Here is a 12290-nt window from a genome sequence, read left to right on the forward strand (position 1 = left end):
CCCAGCTGGACAAACTCAGGAACATGGATTCCTTCGACGAGATGACCACCAAAGACTTGAACAACACTTTTTCAGAGACAAAGTTAGACAAATGTAACCCCCCAACCATATTCTATATATAATGTATCTTCCACTGAGGAAAATCTGTTCAGTATGTGTATAAAAGTCTTGCTTCATTCTTTCAGAAGTAAAAAAAAAAAAAAGGACTGAAATGTTCCTTTTTTCTGCTGTAAGACCTTTATGAGTGGGGAAAAAACATAAATGAAACAAATTACTCCAAGTAATTGATGACTTTAAATGATTCCTGGAAGTAAATTATGAAACTATAGTACAACTTTCTTGCTTTTCGTGATCACTTAAACAAATTCAATAAAAGGTCTTCAGTGTTCACAGGCCCATTATAAACAACCCCACAGACCCCTCGCAGGCAAACAACTATTATTTTATTACTGAATTTCTTCCCAGGCGTCATGAACTGAACTTGATCTGTTGGACTTTGTTTTCTTTCTAAATTTGGTATGAAATATCTTCCAACACTCACTGAAAATCCAACCCTTGTGGATACACTGATGACTTTTTAAGTACACACTCGGCCAAATCACTCTCAGCTGAAAGCAGAGTACGGTTTCCTTCCCCAGTGGGGTCACTGTTGTCTTTGGGACAGTGACTTGTAGTTGTCAGTTTTCTGCATCAGCAGGGCAGCAGCACTCTTTTCTTTGTATATTTACTCATGTCTGCAGGTAGGCACAGTCTCATTGCGTTGGACACATCCTGGGTTACTTTAGACAGAATCAAGCCATCCATCAGCGTGTGGACGGCTTGTCTGCAGTACAAATGATCATCGCTGCAGCCCTTTTATTATGCAGTGTCAGTCTTGTACGAGCTTTGTTATGACTACAGCATAAATCTACATTTCACCACGGCTAGTAATACGAGCTGTCTCTCTGGGATTGGAGAGAGACTTTAAACATAAAGCCTACTTTCTGTGCTCTTATTACACTGTTATTATGGGTTCGGTTTGTGGGCTAATACTGTACATAACTCCGTACATCGGTGCAGACATGATGATGATGAAGTGGAGGGATGTGCTCTGGCCTCAACGTTGTCATTGTCCCAGGATACAGCAGTGGCAAGAGACTGTCTTCCTCTAGGGGGCAGCATCTGACCTATTGAGAAGGATGTGTGACCTGTGTGTATCCAGCCTGCATGGGGTGTTAACCAAATGTCACTGCCATCAAGTCATTTTTAATAATCCATTTATTAAGGACAGTGTCTTTCTGAGCAGACTGTGTGAAAATGTAAGTGTTCACTTTATTTTTAAGGGGAAATTAGCCAGAAATGGTCATGTTTTATATTTGCAGCACATATTAGTTTCAGATGGATAAAGGATGAAGAAAAATAACGTATATATTGTTACTTTAAATGTTTTCTTTTTCAAACTTGCAAAACTTTAGATTCCTATAATGCAGTCTAACATTTAAGACAATGACTGGATTATAAAAACAAAATAACCCAACTCTATTTCCAAAATACTGAAGGAAAACAATAAAATGGGACTCGACAACTGATGCACATATGTGTGTGAAATTCAATCGACAGTATTTGAGAAAAAAAAAAGGCTGTGGTTTCTCATGTTTTACTTATTCCAATCTTGGATGAAACTGGTACACTAGCACTGCACTTCCACAAAGTTTGGCGATTTGCTAGAGACATCTTTAAAAAATAAATAGTGGTTGAAATCAAAGCAGCAGATGTTGAGATATCCCGGTTCAAGCTCCAAGAAACACTGGATCTCACAGTTTTCATAATGCAACTTGACAGTGCATTTCATTAGACCCTCCTCTGCCGCTGATTGCTCATGTCTTTAAATCTGTACGTTCCCAGTTTATAACAAAATAATTTGCAGCCCTCCGGGCCTAAACCTCGATGACTCTGGTGGCATCATCACGGATATTTCTTCAGACATTGCAAAGGTCCTCCAGAACCACAGGAGACATAATACAACGGTTTCCACAGTCATAGCAGTGGAGGAGTGTACAATATTTCTTTCAGCAGTCTCACAGTTTTTTAGATGCAAAATTTTAACTGTCAGCACATGGTGAGGCTCCTGCGCCCTGATTTCCCTACTCAGACATGTTATGCATTCCACAGTAAAGCGGTGATAATCCCCCCAAAATCGACACATTATGTCATGCCAGCTAGAGCTTGTGTCTTTGGTTTGCAACTGGATAAACTTGACTGTGGTGTAACATGAGCACGCAGCTCTGCAGCAGCTTCCTCAAGACGAGAGTGAGATTAATAAACTGCACGTGAATTTAAGTGATTTCTCATGCAAAACTGGCTTCTTTTTGTTCTCTTTCTGTCCTGCCATTGCCAAGTGTTGGATTATATGTTCAGTGCTAATCAATCAGGTTGACCTTTGACCTTTGGGAGTTCCTGCAGGTCCCTAGCAACGTAACAGGGTCCTGAACTCTGATTAAGGGTCACTGACTCACCTGTGCCAAGCTTCTACATGAAACGACTTCATGCATGTGCACACAACTATGTTTGCATGTGTGTGTGTGTGTGTGTGTGTGTGTGTGTGTGTGTGTGTGTAACCCCCTACAGCTCTACTTTCCCTGGGCTCAGCCATTCTTTTCCCAGCTGACTGTTCAGCTGTTGCCAACACTTTTCCGCTTGATAACTGTTGCTGTAACTCAGAGCTCAGCACGCTGGTTTACAACCAGTAATGATTTTAATGAAACCCCTCTGTGACATGGAACCCAGACTCTATCATTCAACGTAATATCTTATTTTGAGGGTTGTACAGAGGGAAATTTAAAGTGTTTGTAATCCAAGCAAACATTTGCAGCAGTAAAAAAAAGTCTGTTTTATAAGAGTTTGACACTGGAGTGTGTGCTGAGCTGTGTTGTGTGTGACAGGCCCTAAATTCCTCCGATGCTATCCTGAATTAGGCAGTGTTGTTGTTGGGTTGGGTTTTCATTTAACATGTGCTCACAATGTTGAAGAAGCACGCTCGAATAATTTTACAGCTTTATTTGATCTTGGATGATGGATTTTTTTGGGCAAAGATCACCCACAAAATGTTGGATTTTTAAAACAGGAATTCACATCGATCATACTATATGTAATTTAATTTATTTTAAATTGCAAAATCATACTAGGGCTGATTTAATTACATGCTTCTCATTTGATGCAGGGTGAAAAAATGTCAGTGTCAGAAATTTCAATTATCCACTTCAACATAGTCTTTCACTAGTGCAAAAGTATGGCACAAGTGAAAAAATATTTCTCACTCCCAGTTCATCAAATACCACCGCTTTGTCACAGGATCTCGGCAGCAGACATCGACCCACAGACCAGGTGTCAGCTGCTTTGACACCACGGGCAACTACCATAATATAGAGAGCAAGAAAGTCTGCATAGGGTGGGTGGATTGAATAAATGTCAAACTTTCACCTGGGTCCCTGCCATTCATTTCTCGTGTGAAACCAGGAGTCTGTTGAGTTTCTTTAGTAACAAGATGTATGTCATGTGAGGTTACATGACATTAGTAACAACCGCATTTTATTTTCGGGAAGTAAACCTAAAAACAAAGTGTTTAACCTGCACTGTAAATTTATTTAGAATTTAATAAGCAGAAACTATACATTTGCTTTAAAAATAGACATGTATTTTAAAAGGAGACAATGCATGTAATGAGTGTAAATTGATACGCCTTCCCTGTACGTCCAAAACTGAGTAGGTCCACTGACAAAGCAGCAGTATTTCACAAGTTGGAATGAGGACTTGAGTGTGTGATTATTAGTCAAATTTACACATAAAGAGAGATTATAATGTGTGTTGTATGCTTGCGGTGTTTAACCAGTGTCTACATCATTGACAGTAACAGTGTAACACACGTTTTGAATATTTGTTTTGGGTCGTGATGGGCTCGTGGCTCAAACTGTGTTATTCATGAAACCATCCAGTTGTAAATAAAATCAGAAATAATCTAAAAACGAAACAGCAGTATGATGCATTTATTTCCTCGTTTGCCGAGTCCTCCTCCCTCAGGAATCGATCCATCATCCTCCGTCCCAAAGACTAACAGCTCACATCCGCTCCTGTGTGAAAATCTAAGTGTTCGCTTCCTACCTATCCATCACACAAGCTATTATGCTCCTCATTTAGACATCCATCAAACGTCACATGTTCCATTACACAATTCATCACGCTCTGCACTTGCCCCTCCATTGGCTGATGATCTTTGTCACCCCACAATGCCCCAAGATGTGTGTTTCCTTTAGAGGCTAGAGGGCACGCCCCCGTCTCCTCCAGATTCTAATGGCTGAATTTAGACAGGAACCTTTTTTTTTCTCTCCTCATCCAAAGGCCAAACCCAGGCCGAAGGTCAGAGGGGGTTGGCCTGGTTGCCAAGGAGGAGTCCACTGACGGGGCAAAGCCACCGGTGCTCATTGGACTGTGCAAACAGCAGATCTGCTGAGTCTGACAGGCCTGAGAGCAGAGGAGCTGGAGCAGATCGCATTATCACAACCAGACAAGAAACAAAGGTTGATGAGTGAAAAGTTGTATGGAGCACACAACAACATGCTCATGCAAAGCCAAGATTAAGTCAAGAGAACTCCGGTGATGGAACAAGCTTTTGTTATTGTGAACAGTGGAAGTTTTCGTGATGGTCGATCCACAATGCATTGAATCACTTTGGGTTGGGTCGTGCTAGAAAATAAGTTCAAACAACATGTTTACAAAAGTGTTTATAGCTGCCAGACTTGAAGGTGGGGTGAAGACATAGTCATCCTTAAGAGACAGGATAATAGTTTATTGGGATATCTGTGGGGATTACTGCACGCATCTTTGAGATTTTTGTCATTTTCAGAAAGTTATGGATTGCTGGACAACGCCCTCCCTTAAATCCAACATCGGAAGGTCTGGGGGGAGGGGTTGTACTGAAGCTATTCAATGGTCTAACAAGTCATTCTGATGGAGTATACTGGTGCCTTTACTATTGTGATAGTGAGAAAAACTAGACAACAAGGGAGCAAACACAGTCATGAGATTACAACATACTAAACCTGATCCTTCTGAAAGAAATGTGACTTTACTATCACAGATCAAGGTCGAGCTTTATTGTTGAGATCAAAATTTTGTGTGTTAGTATAAAGAAATATCAGGTCCATTGAAATTCTGTCATCTCAGAGCGAGCTCCATCTCTTTGCAGCAGACCGCCGATCACCATGACGTGGTGACATCATGAGAAAGTTGTCCCCCCGTTGACAAGGCCGACTGTTGCCATGGGGCTCCTGGAAATGGCACTGTGGATCCCAGTAAATGAAGGCTGTTGGGGGCGGGGACGTGAAGGCAAGTAAATAAAAGTGCCATTTGCAGTGTGTTTGCTTGACGTCCACCGAGCCAAATTCTGCTCCGTTATTGGGCTGCTGAGCATCGGGGGGCTCCCAGCGGCTCTGTGCGGCAGGACCCCCCACTCTGGAGGACATTGGCATGTTTGCTGAACGAACAGGGCACCCCGACACGGCCTCTGGGAGCCATGTGAGCTGACAGCAGCCGCGCACATTCACCCATGAAGAAAAGAGGACGATGAGGGACAAAAGGGAGAAGGAGACAGTCTTGTAGGAGCAGACTTGAGCAGCAAATCACCATTCACCAACAGAAATAATTAGTTATAATACAGACATCAGCCAAGAGAGAGGAATTTACATGATAAAGCTTAGCAGTGTGGAGCTCTCTATCACATGCATGGCTGGCAGTTTCATCAACACTTTGGCTGTTGCTACTGTAGGTTTTTGACTGGATGTGATCCCACTGGTCTCTGCCAAAATTAAGCAACCCTGATCTCCAAACCACCCGATGAAGACAGCGCCTGGTCTGCTTCATGCACACTACACATTTACTCAGTCGGAGCACACAATTCCCAGATCCCCTTTGATACCTGATATTTAGACATGCAAGCCCATGCTGTGACCCCGCAATCACTTTTTGCTGGAGACACCCAACACCCGAGTCCTTAATCCTGCCATACTGCTGCAGTGGAAGAGGCAGGGTGCTGGAGGCGGCTGCGAGGCATTTCAAGACTGGGAAACTCATGACCCACTGGGGATTAATGAGCATTCTGTGAGGGGCCTTATTGGCTTGTCGACCCTCGCGCTCTGATGTGTTCAGCGCTATGTGGGAATCACATACATGGGATTGTGGCATTTAATGTTCAATCAAATACAATACTGTTTTAGGCAAAGCTATGGATTTTTAGCCACACTAAGATATGGAAATCTCAGTCAGTGAGTCAGTCACTCACTGCACCACTTTGATACTGACTAAAATATCTCAAAAACCATTAGACAGAATGGCGTTTAATTTGAGCTGAGAACACTACAATAGAATAAATCTAATTTGGGTATAAAAAAGAAAACAAACATTCTGTGGGTCCACAAAATCAGTCTCCCATTTATTGTCTATGGGGTAGCTCCAGACTTTATACTCTATGATATCACAAGTTTGAGACATACTCTTTGGTTTCTGGCTTTAAGAGAGAGTAGCTCATGTTCATTAACATTGACTGAACTTTCCTAGGCCATGGAAATAACATACTGTAGGTGGTGTTCCTCTTTAACATCTCTAAGGGATACATTTTAATGACTTTGGTGCCCCACTATCAAGTCAAAATGCGAATTTGGCCAATGCTTTGGTCAATTATCAGATACTTAACTGATGTTCCCTTCAACCCCTTTGTGTTTGGTAACAATTACCAAACATTAGCTGCTAACAGGCTAAATTAAAACAGTGAACATTGTAAATATGACCTGCAAACATCAGCATGTTAGCGCTGTCCCTGTGAGCATGTTAACATTAGCTCAAAGTGTTGCTTTGCCTAAGTACAGCTACACAGAGCTGCTAACATGGCTGCAGATTCTTAGCTTAGTGTGTTTTTTTTTGGTTGATAAAGTACCTCTTTCTGCCTGTGTGTAATAAGCCGGGCTTTGAAGCCAATTTGACATAGTCACCAAACCGTGAAATTTGACTTCAGGTCCATCATGTGGCGCCAATCGCCCCAAAAAGACTCACATTGTGAGAGATGTCTATAAATCATCATAGCATCTTAACCCCCCTGCTGAGGACTTGCATCACTATGGGGATTTGATACATTTGGTCCAATAATATTTCATAAATCCACATTAAATAATTGTATCTCCACTCAAGTTAGCGGAATGCTAAACCGGATGTGAGCCACTCAGACAGCAAAAGTTAGCAACTGGACAAGCAAAGTCTTGAGTGCTCTATGGACCCATGGATCCAAAAGATCTGGGTAATTTTATATCCAGGAAGTCAAACCTTTTGGCTTCATGTGCCACTGAGCAACTTTCATAGGAATGATTGGGGTCCCCCTTCCAATGCTGTATCCAGGTCTCTTTATACATCTATGCTGTGTAACTGGACTTATTTAACCAGTGAGAATTCAAGTAATTAGAAATTACTGTATAATTTTATGACCTAGTCTCCCTAGTAGTGCGATTTGACGAAACCATTTCTATTTAGCGAAATTGCACCAGTGGAGAGAAGCCTGATATCCTAAGTTGAAGTGGGTTGTTGTTAAATAGAATAAATAAAATTATAAGAAAAAAAGGGCATTAGGCCTATTCCACGAGATTATTAAGGTGGAAAAGGTCAGATTTTAAACCAGGGCTGCTTCACAGAAGTGTCAGGGCAGCATTGTGTCAGATCGGAGGTGTTAGGACTGCAGCTGCAGTTGTGGCTGAGTGTGGGTGGCGGCTATCTCACTGCTGAGGCGGTGTGTTTATGTGTGCTGGGGTTAGGGCCACGCGCACAGTGCAGGCACACACCCTAACACACACACATGCACACACACACAGAAAAACCACAGAGACGCTATTGATTCCAGCTAATCAAGGCAGCAGCGCTGGGGGAAGCTGTGCACGCGTGTGTGTGAAGTCAACACATTCCCTACATTCCAGCACTTCCCAAAGAGGCATAAAATATTAGCCACTGCACTGAGCTCGCAGGCCTCCTCACACTGCTGGGGACCTCCTGCTCTTTAACGCCGCTGCCCTTCTTTCTGCGATGTCACTGTAGTTTTCAACAGTACTTTTTTTCTTTCTCTTGTTTAATTCCACCCACGAGATGACCATGCAGTGACTTCTGGCTGAATCACACTGACAGCACAAAGGCTCCACATATTCATGTCTGGTTTCAACTGGTCCTTTAAAACTGGTATTACAATGAAATCTGACCCTACCCATAAAGTTGCAACAGACTGCATGTGCATATAAAACAGATTAGTCAGATTATTTGAATGAGCTCCACCCAGTGACATTAAATCTTTTAGAAGCAGAGCTAATGAAATGTGATTTATAAGCATTCTCTAAAATTAGATTTTATTTTATTTTGGATCTTTTTTCCTACTTATAAAGCAAGTTAAAGGTCAGGTTTCTTTTTTTAGATTTTGATAACATTCTGTAGCTTCCAAAGAGTGCTCCTTCTGTATTCAAACCTGAACATTCAGATTTTGGTCTAAGTACAAATGTTTTAGAGTCACTGAAGTAGGTTTTTGCACAATGATGTCACTACACATAAACCCCCTAGCCCGCCTAAGGTGCATCTTCTTGACAGAGCCAAGCCTTATTTGAGAATTGTGTGTTTAGCCCTCTAACCAGCAGGAGGTTAAGCAATGTACTGCTGTGGACACCACCTTAATTTGGATCCAAAAGTGACACAAAAATACAAATAAAGTAACCAATCAAGGTAGCAGCAGTGGTAAAATGAGTGTTTTTGTCAGAGGAGTGTGGTAGCCTGGTGAAACCATCCTGATCTTGCGAGCTCATCTTCCATTTCGCTCCGCAGATCAGTCTGGCCATGGAATCATAAACGCGAATTCTGGCATTGGTTTTGGCTTACCGGGCCAATCACAACTGTTTATTACTTTGGGGTGGGTTATAGGGGGGACAAGGAGCGGAGTGAATGCATTTCGTAAACAACCAACATGGCTACTGATTTTGAAACTGCGATGGTAAATGTGCTGAACGAACTGGAATGTACATTTTCTTTAAAAGCAGAACAAACGGCTGCACTGAAAGCTTATTATTGAAGTGTTTGCCATCCTTCCTACAGGGTTTGGTAAAAGTTTAATTTACCAACTGGCTCCGTTGATCGGGAAAAAAACGACATGTTCGTGTAGATTTTTCGGGACTTTCTTTCAAAGTCACTCCTATGTCAACAAGTTGGTCGAAAATGGATTTGTCCTTCCCTCTTTTGTCAAATATTAGAGCACTGTTTGTAATAACACCTTTTAGTGACATAATTTTTTGGCAAAGACGGCAACACTCTTTCCTAGATATCATCACAGCTCATCTCCGCTGCACGCTACACTTGCTTGCTGGTCTGTTTACAGTGGCGTTGTGCTAGCCCACGTCACAAGTTTTGTTTACTCTGATTGGTTTTCCGTCTTTCCAATTGCGTGAAGGAGCACTTTGAGTGACAGCCGTTGATACCGCCCCTCGGGAATAGAGGAAATGTACAGTCCGTGTCCAGACCCATTTGTGATAGCTTCCCATTGGGAAGGGCTGTCTGACAGCAAAGTAAAGTAGAGAAAATATACTAAATATAGCATACACTTAAACTTAAACAGTTTTTTTTCTTTTGGTGGGCCTTTTTTTTAGAAGGCTAAAATATGATTTGCTGCTCTCCTCCACCCACAACAGTATATTGCTTTGTTTTTGTGCTGGTACTCCAGTCTGCTTTTTTTTTTTAAGATATTTTTTTGGGCATTTTAAGCCTTTAATTGATAGGACAGATGAGCGTGAAGGGGGTAGAGAGAGAGGGAGTGACATGCAGCAAAGGGCCACAGGCTGGAGCTGAACCCGGGCCGCTGTGGCAACAGCATTGTACATAGGGTGCCTGCTCTACCACTAAGCCACCGACGCCCCGCCCCAAACTGGGGGTTTGCCGACAGACAACTACTGTACACTGACTATGAATAAGTACTGTGTATAACCCTACTTCAAAAATTCCAACCTAACCTTTTCAGTTATTATGATTATAATCATGGCTCTAAGTTAGGTCACTGCTTTCTGCTTATGGCTGAGTGAGTGCGTCCATTAAAAAGACAGAAAAGAACGCAGATGGAGTCAGTGCCGCATTAGTGACAATAGCTAATTCACATCAGAAGACAGCGAAAAATGTGCATCATGGTTTTCTAAAGCTCAAGGAGATGTTATCAAATGTTGTGCAAACTGTTCCATTTGAGAAGCTGGAACAAATGTTCCACATTCCTGCTTGAAAGTAACTGAAAATAATTAATTGATTACCAAAATATTTGCCCGTTGATTGATGTTGCTGAAGTCTAGTGAAAATAAATCCTTATGAGAGCTGGACGACACATGCTGCCTCTGTTGTGTACAGCTCAGGGTTGGAAAGAGTTGATATGCACAGGATAAGATGGACACACCGTCAACACTTTGGGCAGTGATGCAGATACTGATGATGTTGCAGGAATCACCTAAAGACTTTGTGCATCTGTCACCAGCAGCTGCCGGTGGACACATGGTACGAGCAAAGCAAGTCTTCCTGTCCAAAGAGGAAGGAGAAAGGGAGGTCTGACAACCAGGACAGCTGGACCAGCAAAAGACCCAGCAGCCAAGTACCCACTGACCCTCCTCTTCCTCTTCCTCCTCCTCCTCCAAGGCTCCTGGTCTTAAAGCCAGAGCGAGAAGGTTCACAGTAAGGCATCGTTACCATAGAAACTCTGTTTGCATTTCCCAGTGAGCAATTCAGGGACGGCTGGCTTTCAGCTGGAATTCAGACATTCAATTCAATGCACAATTGTCCATGTGGGGCAACTTATTGAAAGACATTCTAGGTGCGTTTCCGTTTTAAGTGAAAGGGCGGACAAAAGGAGCCTTGACCATGAACTGAACGCCATCCTGACAGGCCTGGCTCACAGGTTCCATCCACTGGTGTGGCACCAATAACCTTATTGGTTCCTTGAGTTTGATTTGAGGTGATGAAAATGAAAAGCCTTCATTTAAAACAGGGAGCCTGAGCAGGACTGTACATGCCAATCAAAATTTGGAGTGTGGTTGGAGAGTGCTGCTTTCTGCTGCATGCCCAGTCACAGGGCTGTATTCAGGTCTGTCTTCAGTCCTCTCTCTCATACCAGGCTGCTGCGCTGGAACAAAGAGGCCTTTCACATTGACCTTGACACACGGCCACCCCCATCACCACAGGAACCAACGCAGAGGAATCCACTCCAACTCTCTGATATCAATCTCTCTGTACCCCTGGCAGACGGTCCGGGCTCAAGGCTGAGATGAACCTCGGAGAGGAGGCTAATGCACATCATATGAGTGTGTTCTCATTCCAACGGGGAATGCGGAAAATAAGATTACCTGTTAGCACCACTAAGAATATTATATCTGATCTGAAATTACCCACAGTATCCATCGACAGCCAAATTTAAAACAAGTTAATACAGGTTAATAGTGTAAATTAAAATCAAAATAAATTAGCTTCAATATTAGTAAGGCTGCAATTAAACTATTTTAAGTATTGGTTAATTTGCTGATTAGATTGTAAATTAACTGATTATTTGGAGTAAAATGTCAAAAAAAATTGTAGGAAACATCCATCAGTTTCCCACAGCCCCAAGGAGATGTATTTAAGTGTGGTTATGTCCGGCCAGCAGTCCCAAACCAAAAACTATTTAGTTTGCATTGATATAAAACAGAAAAAAGTACTTTTAGGCTTAATTATTAATTAATTTTCCATTGATCAATTGATAGACTCATCATTCCAGATAAAATCCCTTGTCTATTTGGATGCGGCTAACGATTATTTTTACCGTAGATAAATCTGTTGATTATTTTTTCGATTAAGCGATTAGTTATTTGGTCTTTAAGATGTCAGAAAATGGTGAAAAATGACAATGTTTCCCAAAGCCTGAGATGACGCCCTCCAATGTCTTGTCTTGTCAACAACCCAACATTCAGCTTAGTGTCACAGAAAAGTGCAGAAACTGGAAAATATTCACATTAAAGAAGCTAGAATCAAAGAATTTGACTTTTTTTTTTCATTAAAATGACTTAAACTGATTAATGGATTGTCAGGTAAGTTGGCAATTCATTTAATAGATAACAGCTAATCAATTGATTGTTGCAGCACACTGCATCACAAGTCAACAGTCTGATAAAGTTAGACTGTGCCCACTGTAGATTTCGTCAATTATTTATTAGACATGTAAACACCACAAACATTAACGCTTA

Source organism: Epinephelus lanceolatus, chromosome 18 (genome assembly GCF_041903045.1).
Source record: "Epinephelus lanceolatus isolate andai-2023 chromosome 18, ASM4190304v1, whole genome shotgun sequence".
Lineage (NCBI taxonomy): Eukaryota > Metazoa > Chordata > Actinopteri > Perciformes > Serranidae > Epinephelus > Epinephelus lanceolatus.